Source organism: Nyctereutes procyonoides, unplaced genomic scaffold (genome assembly GCF_905146905.1).
Source record: "Nyctereutes procyonoides isolate TBG_1078 unplaced genomic scaffold, NYPRO_anot_genome, whole genome shotgun sequence".
NCBI lineage: Eukaryota > Metazoa > Chordata > Mammalia > Carnivora > Canidae > Nyctereutes > Nyctereutes procyonoides.
Window position 1 is genome coordinate 11,999,232 of NW_026575136.1, and position 22,804 is coordinate 12,022,035.

General features: G+C 48.9%; 1 protein-coding gene and 1 long non-coding RNA gene across 2 annotated transcripts in view; one reads left to right on the plus strand and one right to left on the minus strand.

Moving 5' to 3' along the window:
* The first annotated feature begins 973 nt into the window (after positions 1-973).
* Positions 974-22,804, plus strand: part of LOC129495539 (ly6/PLAUR domain-containing protein 6B-like) — a 167,212-nt gene continuing 145,381 nt past the window's right edge. Inside the window, exon 1 of the mRNA XM_055303130.1 lies at positions 974-1,248. The gene's annotated coding sequence lies outside the window, so the exon portion shown is untranslated. The remainder of the gene's footprint in view (positions 1,249-22,804) is intronic.
* LOC129495541 (uncharacterized) lies at positions 10,173-20,995 on the minus strand. The gene is made up of 3 exons (XR_008661544.1): positions 20,943-20,995; positions 18,091-18,224; positions 10,173-10,328 (listed from the first exon to the last, which is right to left on the minus strand). It is a non-coding gene; the product is annotated as an uncharacterized LOC129495541 (long non-coding RNA).

The following is a 22,804-nucleotide window of genomic DNA, read 5'->3' on the forward strand; positions in this document are numbered from 1 at the left end:
GAGGCCTGGAAAGATGGACTAGAGATCTCAGCAGCGGGCCAAATCCTATCCCCATTTCCATGGGAGATCTTTCTTTCTTTCTTTCTTTCTTTCTTTCTTTCTTTCTTTCTTTCTTTCTTTCTTTCTTCTTTCTTTCTTCTTTCTTTCTTTCCTCTCTCTCTCTCTCTCTCTCTCTCTTTCTTTCTTCTTTTTTTTTTTTTTAAGATTTTATTTATTGATTCATGAGAGACACAGAGAGAGAGTGAGGCAGAGACCCAGGCAGAGGGAGAAGGGTCCCTGGGGGGAGCCCGATGCAGGACTGGACCCCGGGACCCCGGGTCACGCCCTGGGCTGCAGGCGGCGCTAAGCCGCTGGACCCCGGGCTGCCCTTCCGTGGGGATCCTATTCCCGCCTCAGGGCCCAGCAGCACCTCGAACGCCCCAGGCTCGGCTCTGCTACCCGCGGCGGGATCCGGGATCCGGGCGGGTCTTACCAACTGGGCAGTGTGCACAGGTGCCAGCTGGCGGGACAGCCTTGTATTCGGGGTACCCCTGCCCGTGACGTCGTGGGAAGGCAGCGGTTTGCTGGACGGCTTAGGGGGATGCCCAGGGGTGCTGGTGTCCCCCCAGCCAGCTGCCGCAGGGGCTGGGGAGCCTGCGCCCGGCTCTGGGCTCCCGCAGGTGCAGGCGAGGCGGTGCGGGCGGCCCCGGGCCTGCAGGGACTCAGGAGCTCGCCGCGCAGCGGGCGTCGGGGGCTCGAGCGCGGGCCCGGGCGTCAGGGGGTGCGGGCTCCGCGGCCACGGCGGGGGCTCCTCCGCTCGCATCCGGAGCGGCCGCATGTACCTTCAGGTCATTTTACGGAAGGGTTGGGGTCGTCGGAGGCGCGGAGGCTCAGCGGGGACGTCGGGAGGGGCCGCTTCCCCAGGGCCGGGCGGCCCAAGCGCTGTCACCCGGCTCCGCGCCGCCTCTCGGGTTGCACGCCCTCCCCCCCAGCGGGGGGCTGGCCTCCCCGCGGTCCGCCGCCGGGTCGCTGGCTGGGCCGACGGCAGCTCGCCCGCCCCCCTGCGACCCGGCGGAGGACCCCCAGGTTCCCAGGGGCCGCACCTGTCCCGGCCGGTCGGTGCGCGCGCCCCAGGTGCTCGGCGGGGAGGATCCGCCCCCGTGGGCCCCGCCCCGCGCGGCCTCAGCTCGGACCCAGGCGGGGAGCCGGAGCGGGAGCGGGAGCGGGAGCCGGAGCCGGGCGGGGGCGCCCACAGGCCGGGCGGCGCAGGTGAGCGGGGTCCGCGGGCCCAACACCTGGGAACATCTGCACCGGGCGGGGCTCCGGCGTGGCCAGGGCGCCGCCGAGCACGGCTGGCGTGGTGCTGGCGGGCCGGGGACGCTGCGGGGAGCGCGGGGCGGCGGGGGAGGGGGTCCGGGGCTGCGAGGGGTCCGGGCGGGGGGGGCTGCGGGGCTTCCGAGCGGGGCTGCGGGGGGGGCGTCCGGGCAGGGGGGGTCCGGGCGGGGCTGCGGGGGATCCGAGTGGGGATGTGTGTGTCCGGGTAGGGGGGTGTCCGGGCGGCGGGACTGCAGGGGGGGCTCTGGGCGGGGGGTGTGTGTCCGGGAGGCGGGAGCGGAGGGCAGCTCCCTGTGCGCCCGCGGGTCTGCACCGGGGTTGGCGCCGGGTCCTCCCGGTCCCGCCCCATCCAGGCCCCGCCCCATCCAGGCCCCGCCCCCTCAGGCCCCGCCCCTACCGGCCCCGCCCCCCGGGCCCCGCCCCCCGGGCCCCGCCCCTCCGGGCCCCGCCCCTTCCGGGCTCCGCACCCCTCCTGGCCCCACCCCATACCGGCCCCGCCCCTCCGGGCCCCGCCCCCTCCGGCCCGCCCCCCGCACGCTGCTGCTGCGGAGGCGACGGGCGCAGGCGGCGGGCCCGGCTGGGGCGGGTCGCTCGGAGGCTGGAGGGCGGCGGCCTGTGCCCCGGGGCGCGGGGCTGGCTTGGGGTCGCCTGCACCCGCCAGCAGCCAGCGGCCCGAGGGGGAGCGGGGAAAACCCTCGAGCGCCGCCCAAATTCTAGTTCCCAGCCGCGTGGCCTTGCGCAGCGTGACCTCGCGGACGCTCAGTTTCCCCGAAAGCAAAATGGGCATTTAAAAAAAAAAAGATTTTATTTACTTATTCATGAGAGAGAGAGGCTGAGACCCAGGCAGAGGGAGAAGCAGGCTCCATGCAGGGAGCCCGACGCGGGACTCGATCTTGTGACCCGGGGTCACTCCCTGGGCTGAAGACCGCGCTAAACCCCTGAGCACCCCCGCCCTGGGCTGCCCCAAAATGGGCATTTTGATCGTTAAAATAGCTTCAAGTTACCTGATGTCCCTAAAGCACACGGCCCAGAGCTGGGGAAGGTCCTGTGCACTTTCCCTGCGTGGTCACGCAGCCCTGGTCTCCTCCCAGGGTCTCCGCGCCTCCCAACAGGAGGGGGATCCTCAGAGGCTCAGATGACGCTCCTTGCGGGGAAGCCCGGGGGTGGGGGTGAGGAGTGTGCGTGGGGGTTCAGGGCTGCCATTCGTTTTTTTTGTTTGTTTGTTTTTTTTAAGATTTTATTTATTTCTTCACGAGAGACACAGAGAGAGAGGCAGAGACAGGCAGAGGGAGCAGCAGGCCCCACGCAAGGAGCCGGACAGGGGACCCGATCCCGTGACCCCGGGTCATGCCCTGGGCCAAGGCACGTGCTCAACCCCGGAGCCCCCGGGCATCCCTGGCATTTGTTTTTAAATCACTGACTGGTTCACTGTTAGGCTGCGTGCAGGCTGCTTTAGCTCTTGCTGCCATCCTAGGGGCAGACGATTGACAGGTGCCAGGACACAGGCCCCGCACCCAGGGGTGTCACCAGCCGGCTGGCATCATTCTCCACTGTGTTTGTCAGAGTTCTTTTGAGTTGGGTGTTGGTCCCTTGAGAATCACCTGAATGCAGTATTAGAAATGTTGTCGCCGAAATGAAAAAGGCTGATGGTTTTGGCCTCAGGTATAGCTGCGTCCAGGGGCTCATAGGATGAGGTCGGGAGGCTCATTCTTGCTCATACGTATTTTGGGGCTTTTCACCTGCTGTGTTGACTGATTTTTAGTGTGGAGGGTAAATAGTACCGGGACCCTCAAAGTTGTCTGCTCCTTCAGAGAGGGCAGGGGTGGGGGCTCACTCCTCTTCCAGCTGTATCGTTCTCAGAGCGTATCTTACTGATGTACTAGACCAAAGCCGGGCCAAGCCACCTTAGGATATAGGGAGTGGGTGTCCCTAGGAGGAGTGACTACCCAGGAGCCACCAGGGCCCAGGCGATTAGTTCAGCTCAAGTTCAGGTGATGGAGACTGGGGAGGGCCGCTTCCCCCTGAAAAGTGTGTTCTCAGCAGATAAAAATAGGACCCGTCCCCTGCACCCTCTCTGCCCTTACTCACTGCCACCTAAACCAAGTCCACAGGACGGTGTAGACAACCTGGGCCCCCGTTCAAGGCTGTCAGTCATCCGGTCTTTATACTATTTCCCATGTAGTATAAGGATCTTAACAGCTGTATGTTTCCAATCCTTCTGTCTTTCATGTTTATTGTTACTATCATCACCCTTTTACGTATGTTGTAAATAAAACATTGCTGTTATTTTTTAGACCAGGGGTTAGCAAATTTTTTGTCTAAAAGTCCAGAAAGTAAATATTTTTGGCTTTGAGGCAATATTTGGTCTCTACTGTATAATTTCTTTCTTTCTTTTTTTTTTTTTATAAACAACACTTAAAGAATATAAAAATTATTCTTAGCTTATAGGTCATACTAAAGGAGACTATGGGCTGGATTTGGTTTGTAAATCATACTTTGCTGACTCCTGCTTTAAACATTCAGTTATATTTTATAGCAATTAAAAATAAGAAAAAAGATGAATTGCTTTTGACTTTCATTTATTACATTTCCAGCACTTTTCATGTCTTTGTGTAGATCCAGCTTTTTGACATTATTATTACTTCTGCCTGAAAAGCTTCATTTAGCATTTCTCATAGTGTAGGTGTCCTGGCCATGAATTCTCTTAGTTTTTGTTTGTCCATGCCAGTCCTTTTTCTCCTTTATTTTTGAAAGATATTTTTACTGGGAATGGAATTTTGAGTGACGGTTTATTTTTTCTTTAAGCACCTTAAAGATATTGCTTCATTGGCTTCTAACATTGCATGCTACTGACAAGATGTCTTCTATAATCCTTATCTTTGTTCTTTTATACTTAATGTTTTGTTTTTATACCACTGCATTCAATATTCTTTTTGTCTTTGGTTTAAGCTGTCTTAACATGCACATGTATGCACATTCTTGGTACTCATCCTGCTTGATGTTCTTGAGCTTCTTGGACCTGTGGTTTGGTGCCTGTCATTAATTTTAGAAAATTCTCAACAGTTATTTCATAAAATATTTCTTTTGCTCTGTTCTCTTTTCTCCTTCTAAAACTTGATTACACCTAGATTGGAAATTTTAATTTGTTCCACAGCTGTTGAACACTCTTAATTTTTGTTTCATTCTTCCTTTTGTTTCTTCTTGTTTTAGTGTGGATAGTCCTGTTGACCTGTTCTCAAGGTCACTGACTCTTTCCTCAACTGTGTCAAATCTGCTAAGGAATGTTGAAAGCAGTCTGCATTTCTGTTACTCTGTTCAGCTTTTCACGTTTTTCCATTTTATTCTCTCTTTTTCCATTTTATTCTCTCTTAAAGTTCCTATCTTTCTGTTAAAATTCGACAGTTAATCTTTCATGTTGCCCACTCTTTCTATTAGGGTATTTTACAATTAAAGTTATTTAAAATTTAGTGTCTGATACCTTCAACATCTGTGTTATATCTGAGTTTGGTTCAATTCATTGCCACCATGTGGCAGGGATGTCTTTTTCTTGACTTTTCTTAAAAAATATATATTATTTATTTTTTCATGAGAGACACAGAGAGAGAGGCAGAAGCATAAGCAGAGGGAGAAGCAGGCTTCCTGCGGGGAGCCCGATGTGGGAGTTGATCCCAGGACCCCAGGATCATGACCTGAGCTAAAGGCAGATGCTGAACCACTGAGCCACCCAGGTGCCCCTTTTCTTGCTTCTTGTATGCTCTCTATGTTTTGTTGAGAACTGGACACCCTGTGTAGGACATGGGAGTCTAAAATAAATAGTTCTTATGTCTGGAAATGGGAGTGCCTTTCTATTTCTGCTAGACCATGAGTGTGAGGGCTTCATCACTCTAATCAGGATTTGAACTGAATTAGAAGTTTGTTGTTGGTATGGTTCTTCTCCGTGCACCACCCACTTCTAGTTCCTCTTGTGATACTTTGAGTTTAGAGTTGGGGCTGGTGTGCTAGAGAATTTTGTCTAATGTCTATCTCAGTGTCAGTCTTAGGTCTTCCTTTAGCCTCACAGTGGTCTGGCTCCATGCTCTTCCACCTTTCCAGCAGTATTCTGTTGTTATTTGCTACTTGATGCCTGTTAGCCAGTGTCCAGGTGCATCTGCCTCAGGTAAATACGTGCTTGTCTCCTCTCTTCCTATAGGTGTCTGGTTCTCCTTAAATTTAGGGCTAGTTTGTTTCCCTGTGACCTCAACTTTCAGTGGAGTCAAGAAAGTTCTGGACTTGCCATTTATCTTGTTTTTTTATTTGTTGTGAGCATGGGAGTGGGGCTCTTCATGTAAATCCTGAGGCTGTTTCCCTTCCCTCTGTGCTTTATAAAATGCCATTTATACATTTTGTACCCATAAATCAGTGGTTTTCTTTTTTTTTTAAATTTTATTTATGATAGTCACACACACACACACACACACAGAGAGAGGCAGAGACACAGGCAGAGGGAGAAGCAGGCTCCATGCACCGGGAGCCCGACATGGGATTCGATCCTGGGTCTCCAGGATCGCGCCCTGGGCCAAAGGCAGGTGCCAAACCGCTGCGCCACCCAGGGATCCCCAAATCAGTGGTTTTCAACTCTGGCCTAAGGAACATTAAACAAAATACAAATTTGGGGCCCCAGTGTTTTAATTGATATATTTGGGGATCCAAGCATGGGTATCTTTTAAATGTTCCACAGGTAATTCTGATGTCTATCTAGGCTGAGAACCCTGGTCTAAGTCTCCCTAACAGTTTTCCCCATCACAGTGATGCTATTCCAGCATAAACCATCAAATAAAATTTGAGGCTGTATACATTCACCTTTGTGACTCCATGGGGTTATTTTCTCCAAATTGTGCCTTCAGGAATACTTGACTGCCTCTGATCTAGACTGATAGTGTCATAGAATGGGGAGAAAACAGAGTTCATCTCATTTAATTTTCTACTAAAATGAATATCCTCCATGTCAATCTATGGCTTTGGCCCTGCTTGAAGTCTCTCAGGGGCTGCAAACTCTCTGCCGTTCAAAACGATAAACCTCAGTGTGAGATAGTTTTATTTGTTAGAGATGTTTTCCTTCTATTGAATTGAAATGACTCCTTCTATAATATCTCAAATAATTTGTCTGATTTGCAGCCTCGCAGACTGTTGTGACAAGTATCTGTGTGCATGACGCAGGACGTGTTCACACGTGCATACACGCATGCACATATACACGTTCATACTCACAACAGGCATTTTATGAAACAAAATTTACTGTAAGTCTTGTACCTCTGAATTGATTTTACGACCCACCAATGGGCTGTTTTTTTTGCAGTGTGGAAGATGCTCCTCCAGCCCGTCTTTCACTAGACAAGCTCTCATTGCAAAGATTTCAGCACAGCTGTCCTGGTACCTCAGCTTGGCCTGGTGTCATGCTGCTTCCTTTGGCCATGTTTCAGCTTCCCCACTGCTCTGGCCAGTGTCACACACTAGTTGGGCTGCACTGTGTGGCATGTTCTGCAAATCAGTGGCTGCGTGCAGAGACCGGGGCTCTTCAGGTGGGCAGATCTGTGCAGAGCCGAGGAAGGGCGCCTTGTCTTTTGGTAGACACTGTATCCAGCTGTGTGGCCCAACCTCAGTGGGATGGGAACTGCAGCCATCTCTTGAGGAACACTGTTGAGGGCTTTGTGATTGTTATGTGTCCTCCCACTTTTGCCCTATTGATAATGCATTATCCTAATTAGCTATGTGTGTATGTTTATTTTCTGAAAGACGGTGAATGCCGTAGACATCAAGAAGAAATTAAAAAAAATTTTTTAAAGATTTTATTTATTCATGAGAGACACAGAGAGCGAGAAAGGCAGAGACCCAGGCAGAGGGAGAAGCAGGCTCCATGCAGGGAGCCTGATGTGGGACTCGATCCCAGGACCCCGGGGTCACGTCCTGGGCTGGAGGCAGGAGCTAAACTGCTGAGCCACCCAGAGATCCCCAAGAAGAATATTTCCTACTTTCTGTCCATGGTGGTCAGCACAACAAAGTTAATTTGTTGCAGTAGCTCTAGAAAGCTGTATTCCCAGTCAAGAAACGCTGGCCTTTTAGCACTATTGCTCTGCTGACAGTCGTGCTATCAACTTATCTGCTTACGAGCACAGGGCTTGACAGCCATGTGTTTGCTTTGGGAAGTAGATAAGCTGGGCGGGTTAGATGAACTTGTCCCCTTAGACAAGTGCCCATGCGTGAGACGCCGTGTCAGGTGCCAGCGAGATGCCTCGTGTTTTATAGCCTGCGGCCTGACCAGGGACACGTGACCCGCAAGGTGGGTGTCCGTGGGTATGCGGTGGGTAGGTCCTCCTGGAGGCCGCAGGGGAAAGGAAGGCTGCACAAGGGGCAGGAAAGACTTGATTTGGGCCTTGGAGGTAAGCATCAGACACATGGAGCGGAAGGTGTTGGGGGGGCATTTGGAGGGAGGAGTGTGCTATTTTAGTAGCCTCCCATGCCCTGCAAAATCTCTGCTGCCTCTGGGAGTGACTTGGATCCATGGGGCTTGGGAGAACTGTAGGTGGGATGTAGAGGAGGATCGAACTTACATGACTTCTATAGCAAGGTTGGCCATGCACAGGCGGTAATAGGCGCAGCCCCTAGCCCCATCCCACGCCTCCGCCTCCGGGGCTCTGCCTCTGACCGGGAGGTCGTGCGTGTTCTGGAAGCTCCCTCTCGTCCTAGCGAGGCTCAGCTTTCCGGAGGCAAGTTCAGGGCTGGCAGCGTTAGCTTTAGGAACACTGGGGTCTTGCTCTAAAACCCGACGGAAGTCTCCAAGCAGCGATCCATAGCCACCGACCCAACTTTTCCTACTTTCTCTTCTCTGAGGTCTCGTGAGCAGACCTATTATTAAGAAATGTACTTTCTCGGGGGGGGGGAGGGCCCGGGGGGCTCAGCGGTGGAGCCCCTGCCTTGGGCTCAGGGGGTGACCCCGGGGTCCCGGGATCGAGTCCTGCACCCAGCTCCCCGCAGGGAGCCTGCTGCTCCCTCTGCCTGGGTCTCGGCCTTTCTCTGTGTCTCTCATGAATAAATAAATAAAATCTTTAAAAAAGAAAAGTGCATTCTCACAGCGTGCTGCATCTACCACTCTCCGAGACTGACTCCATCCTGAGGCCCTTCTGAGTGTCCTTCATACGAAACAGTGACACCATCAAATACTGCATAAAGGTCAGAGGCTGCCTCACTGGTGTCGCACTGGGGACTTTGGGGGAGCGTGTTCTGTGGCGAAGAACAGGACTGGAAGAACGTTATGGAGAAGACACGGTGGGGGGGTATGTTCCGTGTCCTGTAGCAAGGGGTGGCCAGCTCCTCTGATGGCAGCCGGAGGACAGCAGTGAGGCCCGGGGCCCCACTGCCCGGCCTGCACGGGAGGGATTCGGGTTGTGGAGAGGCGGGCTCCGGTCTTGCAGTCCTGGGGGCAGAGGCGGCCTCTCTGCTGGGAGGAACCTCGACCTAAAACAGGTGCCATTGAGATGACTCGCTATAGTTCCCTTTTTGCCTCGGGAGCCAGGAAGCACAGAGCTAAGTGTAAACACACTCAACCACGTGAGGACTTTATTTCAACTCCTAAATAAAAAGATTTCCCATCTGAAATTAGACAATTTCACCTTTTTCAAAAGAGTATCTTTTCGGTTTTTTTTTTTTTTTTACTACCAGGGTGATACATTTTCATTGTAGAAAATGTGGAAAAGGACAGATTGCCGCCCCCCCCAATCAGCTGTTTTCCCGCCACACAGATAGTCACTGTTGAACCATTCTCGTTTCTTCTGACCATGTTTGTCTATATATGTGCATATCTATATATGTTTACAAAAATGAAATGATCCCTTTCAACTGTATTAAAACTCTTTTTTTAAAGCCTGACCTTTAAAATCATTTTCCGAGATCCCTGGGTGGCGCAGTGGTTTAGCGCCTGCCTTTGGCCCAGGGCGCGATCCTGGAGACCTGGGATCGAGTCCCATGTCGGGCTCCCCATGCATGGAGCCTGCTTCTCCCTCTGCCTATGTCTCTGGCTCTCTCTCTCTCTGTATGACTATCATAAATTAAAATAAATAAATAAAATACAATAAAATCATTTTCCATGTCATCATATATTCCTGTACAACATTATTTTTATTTTTTATGCATTTTTAATTTTTTAAAAAATTTATTCATGAGAGAGAGAGAGAGACAGTCAGAAACATAGGCAGAGGGAGAAGCAGGATCCACGCAGGGAGCCCGATGCAGGACTCGATCCCGGGACCCTGGGGTCATGCACTGAGCTGAAGGCAGATGCTCAACCGCTGAGCCCCCCAGCCGTCCCCACAACATTATTTTTAATGGCCAGCATATTTCCTCATGAGGCTGTACCTTGCACGTTTAGCTTGAACTCAGCTTTTTACTATTATAGACAACTCTTGTCATGTGCATTCTTGTAGCTAAATCTCTGTGCAGATCCGCAATGATTTCCTTAGAATAGAAATTCTAGAAGTGACACAATTAAATACCTAAAATAATGAAATAATATTTTTAAGGCTCTAGCTTTATATTCCCGTCTTGCCTCCAGAAAACATGAACTAATCTATTTTATCACCTAAACTCTTGAGAGTGCCTCTTCCCCTAGCCACCTCCAGGACCAGGATCATGATTTGTTAAAATCTGTATTAGGCAGCAGCATGACTGGCTTTGGGCCAGGTGTGGAGGATTTATGAGGACCCCATGAAGCAACTATGGATCTGGACAAAATGAACAGAGACAGCCTTTTTAAAGAAAAAAAAAAGATTTTATTCATTTGAGAGAGAGAGAGAGAGCACGAGTGAGGGAGTCGGGGGAGGGGCAGGAGCAGAGGGCGCAGCAGGTGCCCGCCCAGCAGGGAGCTGGTGCCGCAGGACTCGATGGAACCCGGTCCCCCGGGGTCATGACCTGAGCCGGATCAGATGCTTGACCAACTGAGCCACCAGGCGCCCCGGAAACAGCCTCCTTGTTGCTCTGGTAATCTGTCAAAAGCATGAAACAATGTGAGAAGCGTTTCCTCTTGACAAAGTGCTGACCTTCCGGCCGAGCAGCAGGCCTAGTGGCGTTCCTGCCTGGGGGGCCTCGCGGTGGCTGCAGCCCCAGCTTGACCCGGGAGGCTGGGCCGGGCTTGCTCACCTGGCAGGGGGCCTGCTCTTCCCCCCAGGGCATTTCCAATATTCTCATCTTATATGCTACGTTGCAGCTCATCCTTATAACTTAAGTGGTGATGTTAATAATTATTCACAGAGGATACATTCTTAGAATTTGGGATCAAATTTGATACCTGTTTTCAAAACTGTCTTTCAGGACGTTTTACCAGTGAGCATCTTCACCAGCAGTGTATGCAGGGATCTCACCATTAAAATATTTGAATTGAGAGCAACACACATTCCATAAAATTGTATATTTTAAATTTTTAAATTGAGAGAAACACATTCCATAAAATTGTATATTTTAAATTTTTAAATTGAGAGAAACACATTCCATAAAATTGTATATTTTAAATTTTTAAATTGAGAGAAACACCCATTTCATAAAATTATATACTTTTAAGGTATGCAATTCAGCGGTTTTAGTATGTTCACGAAGTTGTGAATTATCGTCATTATCTAATTCTGAAATGTTTTCACAATTTCACAAAGAAGTCTTATACTCAGCAATCATTCCCCATTGCCTCCTTCTCTCAACCCCCAGTAGCCATTAATTTACTTTCTATTTCTATGGATTTGCCTGTTCTGGACATTTCCTATGCATGGAATCATTCAGTATGTGACCTTTTGTGTTTAACTTCTTTTATTTCACATAATGTTTTCAAGATTGTAAGGTTAATAATGTTTTCAAGGTTATAGCATAAATCAGTCCTTCATTCTTTTTTATGGCTGAAAAATATTCTGTAGTACGGATATACCACTTTCTGTTTATTCATCTTGATGGAGATTTGGGAAGTTTCCAATTTTGGGACTATTGTAAGTAATGTTTCTATGCACATTCATGTACCAGTTTTTGTGTGGACACGTGTCTTCCGGGTCTCTTAGGTTTATACACCTAGGCATGGAATTGTTGGATCATATGCTTATCCTGTTTAACTTTTTGAGGAACTACAAATTGTTTCTAAAGCTGCTGTACCATTTTACATTCTTACCAGCAATGTGGTGAGGATCCCAGTTTCTCCCCGTCCTCACCAAAACTTTATTGTCTGTCCTCATGCTTATGGCCATCTTAGTGAGCATGAAATGGTATCTCTTTGTGGTTCCAGTTTGCATTTTCCTAATAACCTATGATGTTGAGACTCTTTCATATGCTTATTGGCCATTTGTAGATCTTTGGAGAAATGTCTTCTCAGACCCTTTGCCAGTTTTTAATCAGGATGTTTGTCTTTTTATTGTAGAATTGTAAGAATTAGTTATATATTCTGGGTACTAGAATCTTATCAGATATATGATTTGCAGATATATTCTCTCATTCCGTAGGTTGTCTTTTCATTCCCTTGATAGTATCCTTTGGAATACAGAAGTTTTAATCTTGATAACATTCTATTGGCTTTTTTCTTTTTTTCACTTGTGCTTTTGGTGTCATATCTAAGAAACCATTGTCTTATCCAAAATTACAAAGGTTTACACCTATATTTTCTTCTAAGATTTCTATAGTTTTAGCTCTTCCATTTAGATATTTGGTCTGTTTTAATTTTTATATATGGTGTGAGTTAGGGATCCAAATGTATTCTTTTGCGTGTAATTATCCAGTTGTCCCAGCACCATGTATCAAAAAAGAGTATTCTTTCCCCATTGATTGTCATAACCTGTCAAAAATCAGTTTGACCATAAATACAAAATTTACTTCTGTGCTCTCAATTCTATTCTGTTGATCTGTAGCCCTATCCTTATGCCCGTATCACACAGTCTTGATTATTGTCACTTTGTAGCAGTGTGGTTATTGGGAAATGTAAGTTTTCCAACTTTGTCCTTGTTCAGGATTGTTTTGCCTATCCTGGGTCTCTTATATATTTTCATAAGAATTTTAAGATTAGTTCGTTAATTTCTGCAAAAAGCCACTGGGATTTGATAGGGATTGCATTAAGTCTACAGATCAGTTTGAGGATTATTGCCATTTTAACAATGTTAAGTTTTTTGGTAATGAACACGGGTTATTTTCCAGTTGTTTAGGTCTTCTCTAATTTCTTTTAGTGATGTTTGGTAACTTTCAGTGTTTAAATCTTGTACTTCTTTTGTTAAATTCATTACTGAGCATTTGCATTTAATTTTTTCTGGTTGTGGTGTAAATGAAATTCTGTTAACTTCATTTTTAAACTATTTGTTGGTAGTGCATAAAAATGCAGTTGTCTCGTGTTTTGATCATGTATCTTGAAACTTTGCTGAACTTGGTGTCTAGATCTATAGTGTTTCAGTGAATTAACTAGGATTTTCTATAGAGAAGATAATGTCATCTGCAAAGAGAGATAGTTTTACTTCTTTCCAATATGGATGCTTTTATTTCTTTTTCTTGCCTACTTGCCGTGGCTAGAAGCAACAATACGATGTTGAATAGAAGTCATGAGAGCAGACATCCTGGTCTTGTTCCTATGTCAGTTCCCATTTAACAAAGTGGCCAATATTGTTTATGTTAGTTTTTTTTTAAAGATTTTATTATTTTATTTATTCATGAGAGACACACAGAGATAGGCAGAGACAACACAGGCAGAGGGAAAAGCAGGCTCCATGCAGGAAGCCCCACATGGGACTCGATCCCAGGACCCTGGGGTCACGCCCTGAGCCGAAGGCAGATGCTCAACCACTAGGTCCCCCAGGCGTCCCTGTGCTAGTTTTTGATGCCTGTTTTTATACTATAAGAATCTGAGTGAAGGAGCAGGAGTTGCTGATTGTTTTCTCCTATGGAAGGAACAAACGAAAATTCCTTTTTTTCTGTGCATCTGAAGGCTTGGCCTGGTAGTTAATAGGGAAAAAGAATGTATTTTAATTGAAGAATCTATTTATGTAACATCTAGGTGCCAAGGAGTTTGATTAATGCTTCCTAGGATATAAGTGATCATTACTTAAGAATAAAACTTAATTTTTCCCTGCTAGTTTTTCCATCCTACCTTTCCATATGTTTGGCTGCCCATTATGTGCTTCGGGTACCGTGCTGGGATCAGAAAGATGAGTTAAACACACACCTTATCTTCAGGGTGCTCATGGGGAAATCTTGGGGGAGACCGATAGGAAACAGGAAGTTTAATATTCCGGCAAGTGGTTCCCATCCAGGGTAATCTGTCAGAAGGAAACAGGTAAGAGGTGTGGGCTTCCCCCTGGGGTTTCTGGGTTTCAATTTGCTGATGGAGCATTCACTTTTTACTCCATAGAATCAAGGTATTTTAGAACTGGAGGCCTGGAAATCCTTTCATCCAACTCCGTCTTTTTCACTAGGAGTCACCTCTTATCTTGTTCAACAGTTACTCTTTTCTCTTATCAGCAGCTCTTCTTTTTCTGAAATGTTCTCTCTCTCTCTCTCTCTCTCTTTCACACACACACACACCATTTTCTGGGGAGACAATCCATGTCTAGCCCGCTTCTTGGCTCCATTTGTTGCATCTGGTAATACAACGCCAGCCTCGGTGCTCATCTTCAGTAGGGTTCATCTAGGATTCCTGCTTCCTCTTGACTGTGAAGACCACCCGGCATTGTCCTTTTGGTGGGCACTTCTGACATGGAAATGATAAGGATGGGGACATTGTCCAGCTCCACAGCTGGGTTACCCAGAAAGCTTGCTGGAGGCCTCCTGTGATGTTTCATTGTAGTTTGAATTTTCTTTGTAAAGAGAGCATTCCAGTTTAATCTTGTCAATAAGGAAGATTCACTAGGATGCATATAAAGTCCCACCTGCATGCTTGCTGCAAAGTCATCTTTCCAGAAAAGAATGAAAGTGTCATTAACAAAAGCAATGAAAAACAAACAAAAAAACCAAAAAAACCCCAAAAGCAATGAAATAGGAGTACACCTTAACAAAGTTTAGTTTTTATTTTATAAGTTAAGTCAGCATTGTATGGTATGTAGGCTTCCATTTTTATTTTGCTATTTAAAAAGAGACCTTTTATTCCAGTTTTATTATTTATTATTACAATTAAAATAACATCAGGTTACTTTTTATCATTCCAGTGGTAAAACGAATGCAAACCTTATGGTCTCAGGCTACAGAAGAAAATGAATTGTCCCCACAAACCTTTCAAGTTTAATTAACTTTTAAACAAATATGAAGTTCTCGTTGCCTTTTTTTCTTTTTTATTGCAATGCATTTTTTCCTTTAGATTATGTGAGGGGGTGAGATAAGGATGCAGGGCTGCTTTCTGGTTCGTACTGTTTACTGCATATGATACAGCAGCCAATTCAATCAGAAGGGAAATAGGAAAATACTCTATTTGTGCCTCATAAGCGGTTTGCACAGTCCCCTCCAGTCCCTACGATTAAATGTTGGCTTCTCTCCTCACAGGCTTCTAAAATGAAATTAGAAAGTGGAGGAAGCAGCGTTTTAAGACCAGACACAAATACTGTGTGGGGACAAACCGGGCAAATCGGAGAATTGCAGCACTTGATTTGGTGCTGAGAGATTGCAACGGAAAACCAAAGGAGATGGGAGCAGACCCGGAGCAGCTCGTAGGCCATGGAACAGGGGGTCAGTGGGGTGGGGAGGGGAGGGCCGGGTGGATTGGTGTTTACAGCAGCAGAGCCTTCCCTGCACAGTAAGATGCACCGTCGTGAAGTCACTCGACCTGGGTCTCAGCTTTACGGTGGCCCTGGACTTGCTGGTGGGGGCGCGGGGAGGCTGGCGTGTAGAGGGCCCTTTCTAGAAAGGGGGGTGGCTCTGTTGGGGGAAAGAGTGTTTGGGCTGGCAGCCAGGACCTGAGTCCTGCTCTTGGTCCTGCTGCCTTCAGACCATGTGGCCTCGGATGGGGTCCCCTCACCCCTCTGGACCAGGCGCAGGGGGTGGCTCTGGCCTCCATCTTTGTTGTCCAACCCAAGTTCCCCAGCCTCCTCTGAGCCATCTCGGAGGCTGTGCCAACGCCAACAGTTGGGGTCCCTGGCCCCTGCCTCCCAAAGGGAGCAGCCTCAGTTTCCCCTTTCCTATTTATGCTTCTACAAGTGATCGTCTGAACCAAGTGGTCACTAGATGTCTGAAAACTCCTCGGGGGCTTGATCTCGAAGATTCTGTGGCTCTTGTGTCCTGAGTGTCTGTAACACCAACCTCTTGGGTGCTTGTGCAGGGATCGAGGAACACCCATCACCCTGGCGTCTCCCACCTTTCTTGGGCGACACCGGGAGCAGGGACAGTGGTGCTCCCCAGGGACAGTGGCGCTGCGGTGGGGGACGGGGCTGGGTGTGGGGTGCCGGCCTTGGACCCCAGGGGCCGACTGCTGCCCTCCTGTCCCCGTAGCTTCCCCAAGGCTCTGAGACCAGCCAGGCTGGTGCAGGTGGCCTCCGCCCGGGACCCGCCAACTGCCTGCAGGTGGCAGGTGCCATCGGGCTGCGCAACCCGAACTGGACCCCTGGCCCGGGCGCCGGCTGGTCTGAGTTCTGGGGCCTTGGCCCCGCACCACGTCCTCGCCTGGCCGGGCATCTGCTCCTTCCACCTGGGGACCTACCTGCGTGCCCACCGGCCTCCTCCACGACCTGAGCCCGGGCGGCCCTCGTGGCCACTGAGCGTCGGGCCTGGAGCTTTGGTCCCTGGTTTCCAATGGCCACGGGCGGGGTGCCGGGGGAACCCTGCTCCTGGGAGGACGTGTGGCGGGAGCCAGGGATGCAGAGGATGCGATGGGGGTTTGTTGGGAGCCAGGGCTTGCTGTGTCGGAGGGGACTCGGGCCCGTGTCCGCACCCATGGTACCTCACGTCCCTGCCCCTTGCCAGCTTTGTAATGGGCCCCCTGCGCTGGCCCCGCGCTTGTCGTGGGGCTGCCCCGGGGAGCTGGCAGTGCTGGTGCGCGGTGCTCCGGGCTTTGCGGGGGAGCTCCTGCAGGTGGGCAGGGGCCCAGGGTGAGCAGCCGGCCAGGCACCCAGGATGAGCACAGCCGGGTGCCCAGGATGAGCAGCCCAGGGTGAGCAGCCGGACAGGCAGGAGGCGGGTGCTGCAGTCGAGCCCAGGACCTGCGGCCTGCAGGATGACCCCGAGGGCGCACAAAGGAGCGCAGGGCCGTCTGGGTGGCGGGTGCGGGGGAGTTGGGGAGCTTGGGGCCGCACAGAGGCCGGTGAGGGACGGAGCAGAGCCTGGCGGGATGAGCCGGGCCCAGGCTGGGAGGGACCCGGGCTAGTTTCCCGACTGCTCATCAGTGTGGATTCCACCCAGGCACAATCAGGCAGCTCGGGGTAGGAGGGTGCGAGGCCGGTGGCCGGCGGTGAGCTAGGCCCGGGGCGGGTGGCCGGGGCCAGCCCTGCCTTTGCACCTTCGGGCTGCGGGTAGGGGACTTCACTGTGCCTCTCTTGCCTGTCTTTCAAACAGGGATAAAAATCCTCCCTACCTTACAGGGTTCTTGTGAGGAATGAATAAGTGGACTCACTCAAGGGCTTACACAAATGGGTGCAGAGTAAGCACCTATTAAAATTCTTTGTTTGGGGGGTGGGGACACAGTGTGTTTCTCACGAGTGGCCTCTTTAGACTGTGTATCACTTGGCTCTGGCCGTGTGAAAAATACCCGGGGACACGGGGGCTTAGAACAGCAGTTATTTGCTGAGGCTCCTGCAGTCGCGCGCCCTCCCCCCCACTCCGGGCTGGGCTGGGCCCAACCGGGCTCCACTGAGCAGCTGTGCTTCAGGCTCCCACCCAGCTGGGAACGCACACTGGGCTTTCGCCTGCCTCAGGTGGGATCCACGCCGAGGACAGCAGCTATGTGGGGCAGCTCTTCCTCAGGCGTCTGTGGAGCTGGAAGGGGTAAGAAGAAGCCTGCAGGGGCGTCCTACTGCCTGGATTCCTTCCAGCCGAAGCCATTCACAGGCCAGGCCCCAAATCAAGGGACAGGGGATTATTTTGATCCCCATCAGTGGGAGGAGCCACAGAGTCCCCTTGGTGCAGGGCGATCAACACAGGGAGGGTCACAGCTTGGGGCCAGCTGTGTGAGGGACCATAGGCTGCTCTGGTGTCTCCTGCAGCTGCAGCTTCCAAGAGGGAGCACCTGCAGCTTCCAAGAGGGAGCCCCTGCGGGGCAGAGTCAGCGCCCACCGTGGGCGAACCTGAACCACGGGGGCTGCAGTGACCCGCTGTCCCAGCGCCCTCCCCAGGCCTTGCGAATGCTTGCTCTTGCTCGAGTCTTTGGAGGAGACCACGTGTTTTAGGGGAAAATATATTGATGTGGGTTTGACTTTAGACTCTGCGGGATGAAATGGGCTTGGACATATTCTCCCGTAATATCTCAGAAAGGGTGAAGACGGGCAGAGGAAGGCTCTGCAGCCTCTCAGCCTTCCCGGTGATTCGCTCGGACGTGTTCATAGCAGATGTCAACAGCTACGATACGACTTCGCTGTTTAAGCTCGAGAATGAACAGTGCGTTTGTTTCTATGTGTTTTTAGAGCTGTCTCTCTGTCTCTCTCTGTCTCTGGATGCAGTGGAAGGAGTTCTGTTTTTTCCTGGGCTCCCTGGCATTTGCTTCCTACTCCCTGGGACCCTCGGGTGAGGTGAGCGTGCCTCTCCAGGGGACGCCCCCAGCAAACGCTGGGCAGGGGGCACGGGAGAGGCGGCCTGGTTGGTAGTTAGGAGTAAGCAACATACCTCGTTCTCCCAGACAGCTCCTGAGCAGGATGGGGACCGAGGGAGGAGTCGGATACAGTTGCTTTGCCAACATGTAAGATAATCTCTCTTGCTCTTCCTGGGCCTCCTTTTGCCGTGTGACAAATACATCCATTCTTCTCCAACAGAAACGAGAGAAGCAGGGACAGGGAGATGTTCTTACAGGTTAGACTTCTCTGCTTTATGTATGAGACTATAAGCGTACTATGACACGAAATAACGAACTTCTTAATATGCTAGTCATTCCTTAGATTAAACAATTAAGCAAGATCTCTAAAATCACACTTAAGTATGATATCAAGTCGGGCAATTTTTAAAGATACCAGTTGGAATTATGTTCTAGAATTTTCTGGTAATGAAAATAACGCTGGAAATAAACATTCAGCAGTGTGACTGACACATATAAAGTGCTCGGTAAATTGTAGCACTGATGATAACGATGGTGGTGGTGACAGTGTCTAGAGAACTAGTCCATTGATGGTTGGAGAGGATTAGAAAGAGTTCACAAGGCTGAGGACTCTCATCAGCTGCCTCTCTCCAGGGGAACCTCTCTCAGACATTCCTTCCCTACGTGGAAAAGCAACAGGCAAACGAACCCAGGCAAGCTCAGTCTCTAAAACCAAGCCAAGTGTACACTTTAGAAGCTACAATTTTTTTTCCCCTTAAAGTGGTTGCTACTAAAAAGCACAATTCAAAATAGTCACTGCAAGAACAGACATGCTGCAATCCTAATGGTGCAATTCTATTTTGTTGAGTCAAAAAAATAGGGCTGGTAATGACGAGTCGTAGCTATGCAAATGAAAGATCATCATGTCTTACGCTTCAGGGTGTGAGTTGATGGCAAAAATCTGTCCATGTTACTTGGTAGGAGAGATGAATTCAGATGAAAACATTTAGTTATATATATATATATATATATATATATATATTTAATTTTTTATTTTTAAAATTTTTTATTTATTTATGATAGACATAGAGAGAGAGAGGCAGAGACACAGGCAGGCAGAGGGAGAAGCAGACTCCATGCCAGGAGCCCAACGTGGGACTCAATCCCGGGACTCCAGGATTGTGGCCCAGCCAAAGGCAGGTGCGAAACCGCTGAGCCACCCAGGGATCCCCTATATATATATTTATATATATTTTTATATATAAATATTTTTATATTTTTATTTAATATAATTATAAAATATTTTTATATTTATGTATTATATATATTATATATATATATAATATATACACACACACACACACACACATTTTTTTCCTTAAGCATCGTTTATGGATGAAACACTAAAATAATTGTTGCTCTATTGGCAGGCTTCCCTGGGTGTCTGTTGTGGGCAAGGCTCAGCAAATGAGTCTGCCCTTCCTTCCTTCCTTCCTTCTTTCCTTCTTTCTCCAACAAACACAGCCTTTACTTTCTAGGAGCTTATATCTTAAAGGGAATGGCAAGATGCAGACATTAGGGGAAAAAAACAAGTCCAAGTTTACATAGTATGTATTACGTATGGTAGGTTTCTAATATATTTGGAGGAAAAATCAATAGAGTGAAAATGATAGTTCTAAATCTTGACTAAATCAAGTCATGAATTCTTCAACTTTCAGTGTTTTCAGGCCAAGGGGCATTATATTCAGGTATATTAGGGTTAGAATAATATTGCCTGTCACCCAAGAAGTAGCCCCTCCATAATAATGAGCAGAGAATTCAGACAGCAGTTGGAGACTCAGCTACCGTGTGCTCATAGGCCCTACAAATGCATTCTCAGAGCCTTCCACTGAATGGGAAGAACTGATTTCAAATAGGAATTATTGCTTAGTGCCTGAAATGAAGGCAAAATGCCCTGAGGGTCATTTGATTTTTTTATAATCTCTTACTGAGATTTCTTATGAAACTACTGTGTGTATTTGGGTTTTTACTCTGAGGTTTTTGTACTTTTTATTTAAAAAGGGGACTGGAATAACTTCCTGACTACATGTAACAGCAGCGTGCTAAAGTTTTCAAAATAAATAAAAAAAAAATAAGTCAACGAGGAGGAATTAATTATTTAATAAATGCTTTGCACATAAGAAGATGTCACTTTGGACCCCACCAAGTATTACCGTATCTTATAAATAAACTACACAGAGAGTTGAATATTGCATATCAAATTATAGAAAAACTGGCAGAAAATGTTTATTAGGTCTGCATAGGAACGACAGTTTTCATGGCTTGAATGCAAAAGAAATAACCAGTGAAACAAAAAACAAGTAGACTTGAATAGATTAAAATAGAAAACTTTGGGGCAGCCTCGGTGGCTCAGCGGTTTAGCGCCGCCTTCGGCCCAGGGCGTGACCTTGGAGACCCGGGATTGAGTCCCACGTCGGGCTCCCTGCATGGAGCCTGCTTCTCCCTCTGCCTCTCTCTCTGTGTCTCTCATGAATAAATAAATAAAATCTTTAAAAAAATAAAAATAGAGCTCTGGCCTTTAAGAAAAATAAATAAAATTGAAAACTTCTATATAAATGAAGAGACAACAGACTGGAAAAATTTGCATTAAATTTGTGACACATAAATGATCGATATGTGTTATAACTTGAATATATAGCTTACTCAAACATGTAAGAAAAGGGTGGGGGCCCCAATAGATGTAAAATATAATAGCTACCATTTATTGAATATTTTTTATGCCCACATAGATTTGCAAAATCAGATTATACTGTTTTACCTACAGAATGTTCTGCAACCAGCTTTCCTCACATGCCCAGACTATGTTACTAATTAACCTTCTAAAACATGGTTTTCAGCGGCAGCGAACTACCTCATTGGTAAGGCCGTTCAGCCCGATTTTACTTACCCGAGCTTTCACTGCTGGATGTTGAGGTTATGGAAATACAGCGAGGGGCGGTTTCCTGGTATCTCTTCTCCTTGTGAAGCCACCGTCTGTCGTTGGGGCTGTGGTTGTGCAAAAATACATCTCAGTGAATGAAACAGTGACTCACAAAGGAGCGCACTCGATACTGGTTTATCAGTGACTTTATGGGTAGCATCTGCCACCGAACCCGGGTTCAGTGGAAGACGAGCTATTGCTAGAGATCCCGTGCTTTGCACAGCTTCGCGTGGCGCGTCACCCCGTGTGCTGAGGGTGAGTAAGAGGCCCGTTGACCACCGTCCCCGTGAGCATCTCCAGGGCGGCCGCGACTACGGGGCTGCCAGGAGGGCACTTGTCAAGCGCGTCGTCCCCTCATCTTGTTCCATAGCAGAGGAAGTAAAGGCGCGGGAGGCAGAGCTTGGAGGCCACACAGCAGGTGACCAGCTGGGAAGGCCTGGAGCCAGTGGCCCCAGCGCTGCCCCCGGGTGTGCCTGGTGCGCTGCAGGCGGGAAATGACGGCCCTGGGGACAGTGGCAAGCCGTGTTTGGCGGCGGTGAGTCCTCCGTGGCCTTCTCTAGAGCTCCCGAGGCTGCTTTCCTGCTGAGGTTCTGATCTACCGCGCAGAACTCAGAGGTCTCGGCCACGTACCCTCCTCCTTGCTTCGGGTGGCAGGAGTCCCTGCGGCCACCCTCTGCTGCCGGATGGGGGGACACCGGGTGTGGGCCCGAGTCATTCCTTAGGGCTTTCAGGCTCCTCCTGTGGCTTGTGCCGGTAGCTCCCGAGGGATCCCCTGATTCAGGCGCCATCCTGATTCCTTCCCCATCCACCCCTTGCCCGGGGCTCCGGGGTCTCAGAGGCACCTGTCAGCGCCAGGTGAGCTCATGGAGGGCACGTTCGCCTTGTTTTGTGTCCTTTTGAGTGATGGATTCTGAATCCGTGGATGGCCTCCTATTCCTAGGCGGCTAACAGAATCACTGAAGGACATGCTGTCGTTGAAAACGACCACCAAGGGGTTTGGCATGCTTGTGAGTTCTAGGGTGTTCGCAGGCTGTCGGCAACAAACCTGTTAGCTCCTGCAATCATGATTATCTTAATTTCATTGACACCCCCCCCTTTATAGGACGTAACTAAGGATTTAATCTCCGAGGGTTGACTAGAGAGAGGACTCTGCTTTTGCTTTCGAACTTTGAAAGAAGGGCACTTGGGTGGCTGAGCGTCCGCCTTCGGCTCAGGGCGCGAGGCCCGGCGGGCTCCCCTGCAGGGAGCCTGCTTCTCCCTTTGCCTGCGTCTCTGCCTCTCTCTCCGTGTCTCTCATGAATAAATAAATAAAATCTTTAAAAAATATATGTAGAACTTTGAAAGAAGGTGGAATTCTGAGTTCATTTGCTCTTTTGCTCAGTCTAGAATGAGCTGGGCATGCTTCCGGGGAGAACACAGGCCCGGCTCTACTGACTTCCCATTGCTTCAAACCTGGGCTGCAGATTGGCAGCATCAGGATCGCCCAAGAGCTTGTTCGAAGTGCACCTTCTCGGGCTGCATCCCTGTGTTTTCAACACCCCCTCAAGGTGGTGTAAGAACTTGAACAGAAGACATGCTCAAAGATGAGACGTGCTGGTATAGACCATGTAGATTGTTCAAACTGTGGTTCATGCTCTTTCCGGATCAGATTAGCTATTTGTATATTTTGACCCTTAAGAAACATTTTAGTCCTTTGACATTTTAATAATTTGTCTTTTTAAAATTTGCTTTTCGTTATAAATCACTACACTCTCATTCTAGAAGCTTCAGAAAATACAGAAAAATGACACGTGAAGAGCAATTTATCCCTCAGGCACACTCATTGATAA